The following is a 15,556-nucleotide window of genomic DNA, read 5'->3' as shown; positions in this document are numbered from 1 at the left end:
GAGGACAGCATATTCTCATGTCTTTGAAAAACTCGGCATCTCAGAGGTATTCCTAAACACTTCAGAAAATAGACAGGATAAATCTAGCAAAAGATTGCAACAATGTACCAGCCAAAAACTATCTTAAAGCTTATAATCTGGAAATTTGGATGCCCCCTAAAGAGGTTTAAAAGTTCATCATTAAGGCTGTGCAAATGGAGGGCTCGTGGGGTGAGCTGGATGAAAACCAGGAATTTACTGAAGCTTCTTTGGTGCAAAAACATTAAGATCCTGTTAACTGTACTGCTGTAAGCATGTGACAGCTTGATACAAAAGTAAGTTGCACATAAATCTGGGGAAGCTAGTGTTTAGTTCTTCAGTTTCTGGATCCTCAGTTGATACTTGTATCCTGCATCCATGGGTCTTCTCTCAAAAGTACATACTATGTGAGGATTACTTAAGGTTTGAAAACAGTAGGAAATTGCAAAGAGATATTTTACACTGTCAAAAAATGGTCATCAGCATTAAAGAACATGTCAAAAATTGTCATTTAACAAGTCAATAGAAAAATTAGTTTTCTAGAGGAAAAGCTTCGACATTTCCCCCACCCAAGACTATTTATTTTCTTGTATTCAGAAAAAAGAACAGTTGAATTGAGCATAATTCACATAAAATATTTTTATTCTTCTTATCGAAATATCTTTTAGTGGGCAAGAATTTAAACAATTTGAAGTCAATCTTGGGTTTAGAGATATGGTTTTGAAATATGTTAATATTTCCTGGCTTTAAACATTGTTTAGGTGTTGATGCAGAAGCCCTGACTGGGACTTCAAGAGGGATGGTTATGCACAGAGGTGGTGCAGAAAGCTGCTGACAAACAGCTTTGGGGAGCTGGAAGAGACTAGGCTGGCTGAAGCCAGAGCAGCCTTTGCCCTTACAGGATGTGTAAAGGAAATTTGCAGGTAGGCAGTGCTTGCTGTTACACCAAAAGGAAGGGAAAGTTGTAGTGTAGACATTAAAAGTAATCCTGGCAGTTTGAACATCATCTGAAATGGTCAGAATAGATCAAAGGCTCCTTGAAAAGTTCTCTAAAATATTTCTTATTTCCAGACTTAGCAGGCTGATTACCTGCTTTATTTTTTATTCAGGTTTTAGTTACCTTCCTGTCTATAAGGCTGAGAGAAAAATTATGGGATAGATGAAGACGTCTGTGAAATGGGCGAAACAGAGACCTGTTCTGTGCTGTTGCTGGAATGCTCCATCTTCCCTTCTGAAAAAGGGCAGCTATTGAAGAGAAAGGTGACAGTTATATTTGCCACTACAGATAGCTAGATAGTTGCTAAGAATAAAGAATTATAAACAGAATCATGTAAAATTACTTTCTGCTTGCCCAGAGCTGCAGATACTGAAGAGGCACAGATTACATCCTCTTTAGCTATGGGTGTCAGTCGTAAGGGTCTGAGGCACAGAGCTGCAGTGGTTTAAAATAGCTGGCCCCATTGCACATTATTTCTAGACCCATTTAATTCCTGGCAAGAATAGCACTGACCCGGATTTCTAAACAATGTTGTAAGATAATTTAGTTTTGCTGCTTGAAATTTTAATTAGGAAACTGTTTTTCTTATTTGGGTCATATGTTTCATTGAAGTAGGAAACAGTCATCTAATACAAATGTCTCAGCAAAGTTCTCAGCAAAGTTAGTAATTATAACAAGCAAGGGATATGAAGTTTTCTCTGAGACTGAGGATTCGAGTTCAGGAAATTTTAAAATCAATTTCAATATTTATTTGGGCTCACGTGAAGATGCACACACTCTCATAATTACATCATCTGGCTGTATGACTATACTGCAGCAAAGGAGTTCACTCAGGTAGGCAGAGCAGTCTGATATTTTGCTTTCATAGTAACTTAACACAGGCTAAAATTTCAGTAAATGGATGTGAGCCACCTGGGTAGTCAGGAGTGGTGTCTACTAAATGGGAATGAACCTGCTTGATTTGAACCAAGAGCAGTAGAAGGTAGAAGGAAAAATAAAGAGCAAAGTTTGAAGGCACAGTAGGACACTTCCTAGTTACTCCTGTGTGTTCATGACTCTCGTTCCTTTAGGAGAGCTGAAGCACTTCAGTTTCATTGTTCCCTGAGTGTCTCATGAATATTTCAGATCCAAGTGGCTGAATGTTGCTTTTTATTAGTCCATTTAAATTGCAGCAGAAATATATTTTCCTGCATGTGGCTGAGATTTGGAATCAGGGAATATTTGTGGCATGAGGCAATAAACAAAAAGAAATACATAGAGTACAGTTCAATACAGTTGTAACAATTGAATGCTTTTTGCAGTTTACACTCACAGGGCTTCACAGATGAGGGACTTGACCTGACATACTTTTTATTTTATATTTTAATATTAATTTCTTGCCAGTAACACCGTCTGCTTCTCTCCTCCTGAAGAGCCATCAGACTGTGAGAAACAGATAATCCCAATCGTAGTTTCTTTTTATTTTTCCAGTGCAGTTTTCTTGTTTACTTTTTCAGCTGTTCTCAGTGCACCAGTGGGCATCATTGAAAAGAGCAGTTGTGCTCAGCTGTTAGTAAGAGACGTTTGTAAATCATGTTTTTCATTCATGAATTTGATTACTTTTTTTGTAATTGATAGTATATTGTGGGCACATAGAACAGATCCCTGTCCCACTGAGATATCAGGTAAACAAAAGAAGAGGATCCATAATACATTTAATATAGACCAGTCAACTGGTCTATTCACAGTTTTCTTTTTTTCCATTTTAAAAAAATATTTAATTATTGTCCTTTCTTATTGGTGAAGTTACTGAGGTTTGGTTCTTTCATAACTAAGGCAGACAAGAGTCCTCAGACATTCCCTCTGGCCAGGTTTCCTGAAATGCATGGCTAGTATCAGAATGTGATTTCCAAAGAAGCTCATTTTAAAATATTTTGCATTGGTAATGAGAGGCAGGATGTTACAAGGAACAAAACCCCTTTTATGATGCATTCTGCTGGAATTTAGCATGGAGAAGTTTGTTAGGTACCAGCATCCAATTTAATAATCAGGTTATAGAAAGGAGAGGATTCCTAGGGATGGTTTTAGCAGTGGAGATGTCAGGTAATGACAAGACCCAGAGGCCAGCAATTGATAGATGCTGTTCCAGCATCCAGAGGTATCTGTTGCTTCTAGAAATTCTTCTGGGTCAATGGAATGTAATTAGGTTGTTGATGGATCACCTAGTTTGCTGTGTGGGCCTTGATCCCCTTTGGGGTTTGTATTTGATTCCAAGGAATTAGAACATCTTTGTTTGGGACTAGGATAGGATATTTTGTGAGTTTCCCATGAGATTTACACACAGCATGCTTCAGTAGTAAGCAATCTTCACCCATCCTCCTAATCTTTTTTACCAGCAAAATATAGCCGGCCTAGGGGCACATTATACTTATCCACCAAGTAGCATCTGTTTAAAAACCAGAACCAAAATTCACAGCATCTCTGTCACCAAGAAAAAAAAAATTATGCAGGTTTTAATATGTGCATGCTTAAGCTAATTCTTTAGGAAAAGGGCCTTAAGTTATAGATATAGAAAAAGAACATCAGTGGAATATTGTTACTACCAATCAAATGAGATGTCTCTGAAGGGTGTCCAGCCATGTGCATTGGAAAGAACACTCTTCTTTCCTCGTTTTCTTTGCTGGCACAAGCCGCAGTCTGCTGATTTTCACATAATTAAGGAATGCATGATGAAGGCAACAGGCATATTATTTGATATAAAGGCTTAGATGAAGGTGCCAGCTAAGTCTGGAAGATTCTTTAATTTGATGTGACTGCTGTCAGGAGCACAAGCTTGATGAAATTAGATCTACTGGCTACCACCAGAGTAGTTGGTGAAGTGAAAAATGTACATGCAGGGTTTAGATGGGTTTCCTGAAGTCACTGACTGTATATTTTCATGTATCACTCCAGGGCTGAGAAGTACAGTGTTAACCTTCTATGTACCAAAGCTGACAATTTGCATTTGATAAAATTCTAAAGCTTCAATAGCTTTAGCTGTTTTGGATCCCGACTGTCAAAACAAAAGCAAAGCCTTACACCATTCAAAATGCTTGGCTCTTTGCATCCTTTACTGATCTGTCAGGGATGTAGGCAGGGCATACTTAACTAATAGCTCACTAGAGATCAAAAGAATATGATTTTGCAGGATATTTGAAATGACTTAGAATGTTTTATGCATCTAATCACTGTCAGAGAGGGTGTAGAGAGAAAATATGTGATGTCTAGTGGGATATCCAATAATCACTTGTGAGCAGAAAGTCCTGCCCCATTCTTCTCCCCATCTCTGGCATGCACACATTAAAGCAGAGGCTGGAGGCCTGTCTGGCCCCTGCTCTTCTTGGTTGTACAAGCCCAACACATAAGCAATGAGGTCACTCTTCTTGCATTGTGCCATGTCCTTTGGTTTGAGGCGAGGATGATAAATGAGAGCACCGACAAATAAGTTGTTGTGAAGCTTTTTTGCTGAAGACACAGCTGAAGACAGAAATATGTCTGTTCTGTTGGTGCTGAGTTTGTTCTGATGGCTGGGCAGGATGTGTTTGAAGGAACAAGACCACCCTGGAACAGTTGTCATGTTCTGGTAGTTTCAGCTCTAGCCTGGGTTCAGATCAATGCTTGAAAGCCTAATGCTTTTAAGAAGTAAAAAGCCTCTAACTCCCTCAGTGTTCACTTTGGCATCTAGATCCTTGTTCCTGGAGTGCATCCTCGTGGTGTTGAAGGAGCAGACCCTCAGAATGGCTGAAAAAGCAGCAAACTGAAGCTCACACTGAGAAGAGCGAATGTTTCAGCATCTTGACAGGTCATCCAGTAAAAATGACCTCCATGTTGCCTATACACCAGATAATCCACACTTACAAACAATTAATCTGATATATCTGAAAGACTTCTTATGGCCAGATACAGTGACTACTTCATTTGGATTTTTACAGACTTGCATATAAGATATTTAATTTAAATTTAACCAGAGACTTTAAAAAGTCCAAGTTTTGCTTTCCTTTCTGGATTAGTGTACAATACATAAATTAGTTTTTACAATGTTCTGACATGTTTTGTTTTTGTTTTTATTTTTTTTATCCTGACATGCTTTTTTTCTGTTCCTTTGTTGGTCCAGAAAACAATTTGAAGGCACTGGATGTATGGATAGATTTCCCATAAGTAGACCAGTATTCTTCTTTTGTCTTTCTATGCTTTGGAGATGTTTTTATTTAGCTGTCTTCAAAAGAAGCCTTGAACTGAGCAGGAAAAATCTGGATTTGGTCACTAAAGTGTGAAGTCAAAACCTGCTGTGTCTTTGGCTCTTATTATGTTATATGATCTACTGGAGAAATACACAAATTATTTTTGATCCCTGGTTTGAGGGAAGAACACAAGTAGCATTTACAATTTGCTTTTACCTTTTTCTGACTTCCCACATCCCTCTCTCAAAACTACTGGTAAAGTTAAGAACTTGTGGACTACCTGCTAGGAATCTAGACTGAATCTTTACTTATTCTACATATCCTTTTACGTTAAAACAGTAGGGAATAAAAGTGTTCTTGTAGTTCATTAACTGTTAATGGCTACACTATGATTTACAGATTTACAGTTTTCGTTACTATAGGCAGCAACATTTAGTTATAAAGAAAGCTTTTCCTTGAAATAAACTAATTTCTGTGCAATTTGATGCTGATTTATAAGTCTGTGAGTTTTCTGAAACTCTATGTAGGAGATTCCTTCAGCCAGGGAAGAAGGGATATATCAGTATGCAAGGCTACAACTGCTTCAACAAGCTGAGGGGCTGGTAAAAAAAATTCAAAAGCAGACTGGAAAAGTAGAGTAAACTGTCCATTAACAACTTAATTACTAATCTTCTGAGCCACATATGACTACCAGCTTAATGAAGGTAAGGAAATGTGTGCAATTTGTATCCAAGGTAATTACAGGGACACTGCAATTTTCAAAAAATATTAATTTTATTAATCTTAGGAATGCAAATGCACTGAGAAAATTTGTAAAACAAAAACGATGGCAAAGGGGATGAATAAAAATACTTTAATGTAATTTAATTTATTGCAAATGTTTGTCTTATGAAGCTCCATCATCAGCCTAAAATTCATTTGCAAATGATCTACTGAAGCTAAAAGTGGAATATGGTCATGTACATGTGTAAAACAAAAACGTGAGGCTTAAATGTTTGTAAATTATCTGATTTATTGGTAGCTAGAAACTAGAATCTGATTTACAATTGCAGTCTCATTCACAGCATGGATCAGCTACCTACAGCTGAGGTGTAGATATTACAAAACCAATTATTGTTCAGTTATCACTTCATTTGCAAAGGGTGTGATTTATGAAAAAAGGTCATTACAGCCATGTCTTCTTTTTTTTTTTTTCTTTTCCTGTTCTTCTGGGTTTTTTTCTTCTTTTTAAAACACTGATTTTTGTCTTCTAAACCAATATTTATTTAGGATAGACTTTTCTGTGTTCTCTTTATGTATGACTCTCCCGCAATTACTAAGCATGCACATATATGAAGTATGCATAAATTACTAGACTTTACACAAATAACACAATTTTATTTCCACAAGTGCCAAACTTCCTGTTTGGGGTGCCAAAAATATCTTAATCGCAAATTCCTCTCCCCTCAGTTTTCTAAATCTAGAAGAACATAAAGCCAGATGATTATGTCTTGTATTCGGTTCTGGTTTTGACCAAGTTCTGGGGGATGGTGCAGTTTCCCAAAAGGAAAGTACCAAAAGGGCAGTGCCACTGAGCTCCACTGAGTTGTACCTTTCCTGGAACTCTACATGAGAAATCCCAATTCTAGGGCTGGATCCTTTTATAAATTTTGAGGGGATGATAATTAGGTCCATACCTTACTTTACTCCTGTTACTACTTTAAAACAAGAATCACTCTTGATGATGGAAACTGATTACCAGTGGAGGGCAAAAAAAAGGGGAAAAAAACCCCAAAACAAAACAAAAAAGCTAATAACCATAGAAAGCCTGGAAAAAAATGTTTTCTAAGCGTTTTTATAAGGGAAATAGCTATTAACCCTGAACACCAAGCTTGATAGTTCATTCCACTATGTTTTTCCAAAAGTGGTCTTTTAAAGTATTGTGCTGAGGGGGATGAATTCAAGCATGGCCATGGGTCTAAGAAGACTTGGAATTCACATCCATTAAGATGACAGACAGCTTGCCAGATGGAGCCATTTGAAGCAGCTCTTCTTCTTTCCAACTCTGAATGCTGCACAGTGATTAAAATAATGAGACTGAACTGCTGCAGTGGCCGGAGCAGAATTCTGCTTCCATTTGAAGGGGGTTTGTTGCAACACATGCCTCTCTCACTGTCTGAAGATTTTTAAATTGGAAAAAGTCAAGCAAACAAACCAGAAGTGGACAAACATGAGTTATGTAAGTATAATAATCAGGTCAGCAGTAAATGTCACAAATTAAGATATTTTATTTAATAACCATATTTTTGTGGGGGCCAGTTCCTAATCCATAATCCATGCATGATTTTAGGAACATCCATAGATGATTTTTCCAGCAGGCAAAAGTGTAATTAGCTAAACTGTATTTTAAACACATTAAAGAGAAGAGGTATAAATACCATTTCAAGCATAGTGATCTAATGCATTCAAAATTTTCCTGGGATTAATGACTCCTTTACTAAAAGTGGTGTCTCACAAAGATCTTTGATCTTTTCTCCCCAGTCACAAGTTGCTGTGTATTTTTGTCAGTCTGTTCTGTATAAACAGAACTTTTCTTTTCTACAATAATTTTATTTGCATTTGTGAGTATTTGTATTTATTTGACTCTCTTGATGGGATAATGATGTTTTGGACTTTTCTATTAGTTTCCATAGAATAGTTTCAGTGAGCAGTTTTCCATGTACATTTCTGAGATTTCTGTGTGCCAGAAAGACTCTTACAGATAGCACTGACTTACCTGAGTAAGAAAAGGAAGACTCCTTAATGAGGGGAAAGAAATGAACAATTTTGATTTCAATTATATTTGGGTCCTCCATTGGACTTAAAATCTGCGCGGATCCAAAATGCTAATAGTGTGCACATTCTGCTTCCGAGTATTTTGTTCAACAGTTGGTATGTTGGCAAAATCGAAGAAAAAATATTGACTTATTTGGTGGCAACAAACTATTAAATGAGGTAAATGAAACCAGTGTTGTCTATTTGGGATGCCTATTTTAGGCTTTCTATTGAGATACAGTGTTCTAAGTAACCGTAGGCTGCATTTTTAGAAGTGTTGGGGTCGATCTGAGCTTCCATTAAATTACAGAATGGAAAATCAACCTAGAAATTGATGATTTGTGGATGTACCTTTAGGCATTCAAGTATTGGGGTTAGGGTATATGTAAACGTTGGAAAGTATAACATTAATGCTGCTTATAGTGGTAACTTAGTGACCTAATTTTCCAAAAAGCCTATTGAAAGTTAATGAGATATATGTGGCAAAGTACCCAGTTTCTTTTAGAAGAAGCTTTCTTTTAGTCAATAAGCTCTTAAATGTCACTGAAAAGCACTATGTCACATTTTGGTTTTAGTCCAACTTCAGTAGTATATATTGGTTTTAGTGAGACAAACCCAATATTTTGTTTTCACATTCACAGGCTAAGAACATTATATTCACTTGTATTTTTCCAACTGATAAATTCAACAACTAAGTATCTACTTTTCAAGATGTTTCTAATAACATGATGATAACATTAAATGGATTTTCTGTGGCACTCTTCAGTACAATGGACTATCATGTGTTGAAGCAAGATTGTTTCATTATAATTATGTGGCATTCTTGAAAACTTTTCATTCAGTATGATGCCATTAGAACTGATAAAGCAATGAAAATAGCTGAACAACTTCTACTAATCTTATTTTGACATAATTAAGTCTGCAATGTAAACTGTACAGATCACAAATCCCATATCAGTAGAGGCTGAAAAATCAGTGAAAAAAAAAGAAGTAAGCTAATGAACCATATCACTAACTTGAAAATTGTGTAGATACCTCTTTAACTTAGGTGATAAGTATTTGTGACAAGTTCAGCATGACTTGTGAAGGTTAGCATAGAGCTTTATGCCTTATTTCAACAGAGAAGGAAGAGTCCCTGCATACTATCTTGTAAAATGAATTTACATAATCAGCTACAGAATAGCAAATGAATGGTTAATAACTGAGAAAATTTGACTGACAAATACATGGAGCGTAAGAGAGAAGTTAATCTCAAAAGCATTGTATTAAGCTAGATAAAAGAATGAGGAAAGAGTCCCTGTTATATTTCTCTGCAACCAACTTGGTCTCAAGAACCTCCTTTGAAATGCAAAACTTTCTGTTAGTGTTCTGCATTTATTTCAGCTCCCAAAGGAGGTGTTGATCAGTCTTTCCAAATGCATCTGCGGCATTCATGGATAAACCTGTTAGAACAGTGAAAAAGTAAGTATGAAATCCCATCTCCACTGAAAAAAACTTACTCTGTTTTCAGTGCTATACAGAATTTTCCTCTGTGGCGTGTGGTTGTGCAAGTAAATTAGCATTTTGTTTTCAGAATTGTATCTGTAAAAGTCCAAAGATATGAATGCAAATAGGGTCTCTTATGTGCTGATTTGTAGATTCAGACAGATGGAGCTCTGTTTAAGAAAACATTGTTTAGGGGGCCACCTGAGAACTCAGCATATCCAGTTTAGCATTTAATTGTTTTTCCCTTAAGTATGAAGAAGACTTTCAGCATTTTATCCTCTTAAGTGTTATTCATGGATGTGTATATAGCATGCCATTCACAAAAGAAATGAGGCAACCTGTGTTCACCTTGTTAGATTTACAGTTGGTAGGAAAAGGAAGGAAAAAAGAAACTAGAGAAAAAAATTAAAAGCAAAGAGCTCTTTGTGGGGCCTGATTTCTCTGATGAGCACTAACGGGCTCTTTGACCAGCCTCAGCTGGGAACCCCCACAAATCCAGCCCAGTTTTTGCCTGAGGTGTAGACCTCTCTCCAGCCCTGTCTCTGGTCCCATCACCAACTGCTCTTGACAGGAATTCATCTGGACTTGGTTCACTGCCATGTCTAGGGCTGATGATGGGCCCTCTTACCAGCACTGTGTCCTGCCTGCCATGTTCTGACCCTGGGGATAATGTCCTGTGTGTGAGAACACGGCCAGCACAGGGGTTCCCCTCAGCTCCTGGCTCCCCATCCCTAAGCAAGCAGCTGGCTCTTGCTGTGCCCTGGCAGCAACACTTGGCAGCACAGTCCTCTGTGATGAGTTCATCCTGTCACAGCCAAAACTTTCAGGCCCACCAGCTTTCCCTTTGATCTCCTCCCTTGACAGAACACATCTGTCAAGTTTACAAAACTGATGCACAGCTATCAGATTCATAAGCTTGAAAGGAAAAAGAAATAGCTTTTTTACAAAACCAAGGATGAAAACAAGAACATTCTGTCATACTACTTGTAAATACAGTAATAAAGCCATTGCAGAACAGAGGAAAAGAAAATTATATGCCATTTTCTAAAGTTAATTTTATACACAGATGTTCTGTAAGTTACACTATTACCAAAATAAGATAGCAAAAAAACATAAAGCATGGACTTCATTGGAGCCACAATTTCACTCTAAATCTTCATATTTCAGACATCTGTCTTAAAGAGATCACCAGTAGTGAAGTTTCTACATGACCTGTTTTTGTACTCTCAAGGCTGGTCTCATTTCTTCTATTTTACTGGTTACATGGGTGAGACATCCAGAGATCTTTAAGCTAATCAGACTCTATTCTATATAGTTATAGTAAATTTTAGTTTCCACTACAGTGAATTTATAAACAAATGTGGAGACAGAGCAGATGAGGAGCCAGAAGATGAAGGTATCTGGAATAATGGAGTGATTCAGTTTTGTTAAGCTGGCTTTTCTAGATGAATTATTTTGTTTCTTATCAGCTCCGAGAATTTTCAAGATGGTAAAGCAGATGAAGAATTTAATTTGCAGTGACATAATGATGTGGTTCTGAGGACTTTAATCAATGTTCTCCCATACAGAAGGACCAGAATAGGAGTGTAGATAAGGGAGCTTATAAGAAAACCCCTCCCTGAGACTGGTAAGATTTATAAAAAATATTGAAAATTAATATCAAAATTGGTGTTGATGCATTGGGATATTTCACTTCAATGTGAAACTAGGTGTTTAAAAATTACTAAATCTAATAATCCAGATATCACAACAAATACATGCTTATCTCTGTCACTGACAGGTGTTTGATTGCATACACCTTCCACTGAAGAAGAGTTTAGAGTGTTCTATTAAGTATTGATATTTAATGACTCTTAGATATGAGTGCAGGATGGTTATGAAAGGGGAATAACGAAGGCAAACATGAAGCCCATAACTATTCAATAAGTTTAGCCATATTTAACACGAAAAGAAACAAACCAATCCAAAGTTTAGACCTTAGAACAGACAGTTCTATTACCATGACTTACCACTGCCAAAATTCAAAGAGGGATGGGCTGTAAATGCAAGGCTCATGAGACAGGAAATACCAAGTAATAATTACTTTGGTGTATCATTAAAACAAACAAAATGGATGCTGTTAAAAACAATAAAGATTTCAAAAGACACAGGGAAAGTAATTAATCTTGAATATTTACTGTGTAGCCAATAAATAGTACCAGTATCTCATCAGAGTACATTTCCAGATATATGTTTCAGAAATGCCTAATTTGGGTTTATGTAAAATGTAACCTGCAGTTAAACAGTTGTGTATTTAACTCTAATTCAGTCCTTCCCTAAATGTCAACAGCTAGACTTCGCAAAATTAATGAAGACTTTCAACATAGCTTTTATCTGCAAATTATTTACTTCACAGATCAATTTTTATAGTTGTACCTTATATCTTGAGAAATGTCTCCATGCTTTATAAACTACAGATAGAATTCTGCCAGTCTAGGTATGATAAATTTACTTCAGAGAGATCTCTTCATTGACTTATCAAGCATTAACGCATTATATTGCATATCCAATTTAATGTGAAATTTATTTTTTTTAGAAAAAAAACCAGTATCTGCCTGAATTTACCTCTGTAAAAATACATTCTGGTTTTGTTAATTTTTAACCCTTGGCCTCGTGTAATTGAAAAGTGACTTCCTCTGGTACAGGGACAGACTAAGAAAGAAAGAGAAGGAAAAAAGAACCCAACAAAATGGTGTAAAAATTATATTCTGACCTAAAACTTTGCAGTAATCTCTTTCAATTAAAAAGGAAGTACTTACTGCTCTTTCTGTATTGTATATGCTCCAACTAAAATATATATTCATCATTGACTGAACTATACAACATGTAATCCTTTTAGAGTTCATATTTGTCATGCTCTCTTCTTTTCTGTTTTCCCATACTGCAGTCTAGGACAACTCCATAACCCTATGATTAATTCTCTACATGTGGTTTACACAGAGTTTTTGTTTGAGTCTTTAATAAAATTGATATATCACAGAATTAGAAGCCATGCTGTGAATCTGTTTAGATATGAAGAACAAATCTGTACATAAAGCTGTTCATGTTTCACAGAATCACAGAATGTTCTGAGTTGGAAGGGGCCCACGAGGACAATCAGATCCAACTCCTGAGTGACCTACACAGGGATCGAGCCTGCAACCTTGGCATTTATTAGCACCATGCTCTGACCAACTGAGCTAATCTCATCATTTACAGTATAATTAAACAATACTGAGATTTATCTTAAAGCAGTGGTGCCACAGGCCAATATCATTGACACAGTAACAACAATTACATTGACCCAGATGATCTCATGTACGTGCAGCAATGCTGTGCTCTGCAATGGAGCTATCATTACATTTTACAGAGTAGCAGCAAAGCTGATGACATTAGGAAACTGACCATTAAAGAGCGTCCCTCTGCAATGGACTGGGAATAGGTTTTATTGGTAATAATAAAAATTACGTGTATAACATTTGATAGCTGCATAAGGTTAAATGGCCATCAAACTTTTCCAGTGCTGTATCCTGGGTTCATTGGTATGGAGAGCTTCCTTTCATCAATGTCATGGTCCCACATGGCATGCTCTGTAAAATTTCTTACTTCTGGAGAGAGACTTGTTTCTGTCAGACACATTTTGTATCATTCTCCATGTCTCATATCACTGAAATAAAAACTTAGCAGCCACTGGGCTGCTTAGTTAGTAAAATTTTTAAAATCTTGAATGTCTGAGAATCATTTTGCTGTTGGCAATGTCCTTTTTGGGTCATAAACCAAATTCTTAGTATCTTCTTTTAGGTGGTAGTGAAATAATAAGTATATATACATATACCTAGTATAGAATGTAAATTATATTGATATAACTATATATCACATTAATTATACAAAATATGTAAATGTAAAAAGTTGTGATAACAAAATATTCCAACATTCCTCCTTTTTTTCTGCTGCTAATTAGAAGCTTCCCTGCAGTTCTTTTATTGCTCTTCAAGAAGTTACTCTTCTCCTGACTTCTCTTTTTTTTTTTTTCTGATCTTTAGTTCCTGTTTGCTTATTATCATTGATGAGCTTGTTGCCTGACTAAGAGATAGCTGTGGCTGCAAATCACATCTCTTCTGCAGTTTGTTCTTTTGGAATACCAGCCTCTTAACATGGAAGGAAATTAAAGAGAGTTTCCTAATTGAAACAATTTGTTCCAGCAACGCCAGTCGTTTGCACAAGGTCCTGTAGAGAAAGCACCACAGATTTCAAAGGAAAAGGGCAGGTATATAATACTTGTCTTAGTCACAGCAGAGTTTTGGGAACTTATACATCTAAACCTAAAGTTTTCTTGGATTGTGTGGTCTGGTGTTGAGCTTCTTTAGAGCCTTTGTTGATTTGTGACAAAGAAGATTAACTTTACCACTGGAACCTACAAATAAATTCTTTAGCCAAGCCAGATATCAGTGAGAGAGGTACCCTTCTCTTAAATTTGGGAAACTTGGGTAATTTCAGTCCTATTCTCTGCACTGTTGTCAACATCCAAACCCTGCTCTAGATAAACCTGGCTGGCCTATATTGCATTTTAAACTTTTAAAAGTGTATTGTAGATGTAGTGGTTTAAGCATAGATAAGGTAGAGTTTGTAGGGAGAACTGACATCTTTTGTTGTGCCAAGTGATATAGCTGACAAAAAAAGGAGTGCTACAGAGGGATTTTTAATCCCTTACAGTAACAGCAGAACAGAGAATACTAAAGAATGACAAAATTGAGCTGAGATTTTCTTCTTCCGGGAGGGAGGGAGAGAGAGATGGAAAAATAAAAAAAAAAAGGACTTTTATCCTCCATTGTGTAATGGGATTATACAGAGGCTAAACAGTTGGGTGTCATGCCCATTCATAATTAATTTTGAATGGAAGCAACATGTCTAACAGCCATTCCCAGAGAATCCACCTGTAAAGAACTATTCTGTAGAATATCTGGAGAAGACTGTGTCCTCACCCAGGCAGGTAAAACTCCCCGGTGCATAAGACTGTTTTGTGCATCCTTTTGGAGGGAGAGAGGCAAGAAGGGAGTAAGTGACAAAGGGAAGGTAAACAGTCCTAGGTCTTCTTGGAAGCAGAGAAATTTTAGCTGAAATTTGGGACACCTGGCAATTTGATTTACTTGTCTGATTTCTTAATATCCTGAAATGTATTGCAAGAGATTAGCAGACCTTTACATGTCTCCTCTCAGCTAACCAGGAGTTCTTTCAGTGGTCAGTAATTACTTTCTTTTGATCTTTGTTTAAAGCCCTACCCCCAGTAAATTTAGTTTATTTCTCTGAAAGAGTTTCAGGAGTAACATTCAAAAGTTTGTTCTTAAAATACACCTAAAGAAATTGGTGAATAACCTGCTTTGAAAAAGTGTCTGAAATAGGGTAGCAATCCTTCCCATTCTCTCACTGGCCTGAATATATTACAGAGCCAGTCAGGTGCTTTGAAATACAGAGTTATCTTGAACCTCTTTGACTTTCCAAATCTTTTAACTGCATCTATCTGCAATATATAACTAATTCTGAGATGCTGGATACTGCGTAGATTTAGTATTACAGTATCAAAACCTCCTTTTCAGGTTATTTGTAAAGCCTCAGTAATGAAACACATTATCAAAGCATATGGAGTGACAAAGCTAAGAGGAATTTAGGGTTTATTTTCCTATAGAAAGAAAGCAAACTGCCAAGAGGAATAGAAAACAAACAAGACTACCGGCAGTATATCCTGTACAAGAATATTGTAAAAGGTCTGATATTTTGGTATGCTTTTTGTGTGATCTATGCCTTGATCTCAAATAACAAATCAAGCTACTAAAGTAACAGATACCCTACATTTGCATATCTGACTGAATATTCATGTGACATGTATTTAAAAGGAATTCAGCTGCAAAAGCTTCACTGAGTGCCTCTGTAAAGGCTACCTAATACTTTGCATTTCTGTGAATGTTTCTGAGTTAAGCAGGTAACACCTACTTCCAGCTTACTCATTTGTCAGGGTAGGAGCTGTAAGAAAAACTAAAAAAAAGAAAAA

The sequence above is a fragment of the Corvus hawaiiensis genome, chromosome 5, assembly GCF_020740725.1.
Source record: "Corvus hawaiiensis isolate bCorHaw1 chromosome 5, bCorHaw1.pri.cur, whole genome shotgun sequence".
In the NCBI taxonomy this organism is placed as follows: Eukaryota; Metazoa; Chordata; class Aves; order Passeriformes; family Corvidae; genus Corvus; species Corvus hawaiiensis.
This window is presented reverse-complemented; position numbering follows the sequence as displayed.